Source organism: Elephantulus edwardii, unplaced genomic scaffold, assembly GCF_000299155.1.
Source record: "Elephantulus edwardii isolate Elephantulus edwardi_28Jun2011 unplaced genomic scaffold, EleEdw1.0 scaffold00035, whole genome shotgun sequence".
In the NCBI taxonomy this organism is placed as follows: Eukaryota; Metazoa; Chordata; class Mammalia; order Macroscelidea; family Macroscelididae; genus Elephantulus; species Elephantulus edwardii.
The window spans coordinates 14,097,060-14,098,694 of record NW_006399785.1 but is presented as its reverse complement, the minus strand read 5'-3'; positions in this window follow the sequence as shown (position 1 = coordinate 14,098,694).

The following is a 1,635-nucleotide window of genomic DNA, read 5'->3' as shown; positions in this document are numbered from 1 at the left end:
AGGGTTAAACAGACTGCTCCTTGGAGGCAAGGATTCTGAGGCTTTTTCTGACATAGTTTGAACATGTTGTAAGAAGGGACCAGTCCTTGGAGAGGGACATCACGCTTGGTAGGGTGGAGGGCAGGCGCAGGAGGGGAAGGCCCTCTAGGAGGTGTACTGATTCACTGACTGGGGTAATCGGGATGGGCGTGTCAGAGACAATATGATTGGTACTGGACAGAGCCGGGTTTAGGGGTGTTGTACATAGGGTCACTATGAGTTGCAAGAGACTTGAGGGCACATAACAACAATAACAACAAGGTAACTCAGTCACTATGTTCTGTGCCACTGAGTTCATTTGAACTCATAGCAACCTGATTTAATAGTGCAAAACCATCCCATAGTTTCTGTAGGGTAAAATCATTGCAGAAACAGACTAGGTCTCAGGAGCAGCTAGCTGGTTCTAACCACTGTCTGTTCAGTTCGTAGTCAAGAGCTTAACCAGTCAGTTTCTAGAGATCTTTAGTTATAATAGAAATGAAGTTCTTTATAATCTGATCACCCGAGCACAAGTGCTGAATGGGTTTTGAAAGTTCCAGGTCCTGTGTCACAAAAATGGCTTGCATTTGTGACTTTTAATCTAAATAAAGATTGGTGTTTCAAATCCACCTAATCTTGCTTTGGAAGAAAGATTTCAATTTTGTCCAAGGATTGATCTGATCTCCTAGAGGCATTACAGGGGTTGGGGGGAATTCTTGATTGTGGTGGGGTAGGGGAGAGGAAACCTCTGAACTGCTTTTATAAGAGTAACAGAAATAAAAAGGGGTTTTTAGAGGACAGTTCTAGATGAAAATATACACAGCTATTGTGCAAGGGCTGTGCGTATGAATAGAGAAGAGAATAATTTAACTCTTCTTAGTTGGTGAGGACTTTAGGCTTGCTACTTGAATAGCGTAAAGTGGTTTGCATTTAAAGTTCCCAGTGTCAAAAATTCGGAGCTCTGGTGGCCTAGTGGTAAGGAGCGTTGCTGCCAACCCAAAAGCACATGGTTCAAATACACCAGCTGCTCCATGGAGATAGATGAACAATCTCCAGGTGGTTTCTGAAAATCTGCTGGAGGGTCAGCTATGAATTGGTTCTGACTCAATGGCATGTAATGATGATAACAACAAAGTAAAATTATTCTGAATTTTTATATTTTGATAATCAAATAATTCATCAAAGTGTTTTTTTTACTTAGCTATCTAATATGAGGTGGCAGTTCAGTATTTATACAGCACATTATGTAGGTTTCTACTTGAAATAATTTTTTTTTAAAAAAGATAACTCAGTCACAAAAGGACTGATACTTTATAAGACCACGACCGTAAAAATGGGGGTGTAATAGAGGAAGGGGAGAGCAGAAATAAAATGTATAGACAACAAACTCTGTAAGGGATCAGGAGAAATGAGAATCAGCATAGGGAGAATTGATAAAAGGGTAATATGAAGGGAGCTCTGGTGGCCTAGTGGCAAGAAGCTGCACTGCAATCCCAGCGGTACACAGTTCAAATCCACGAGATGTTCTGCTGGAGAAGGAGGGGCAATCTCTTCCTGTACCAGTCAGATCTGATTTGATGGTACACACACACACACACACACAATAATAAAATTTTT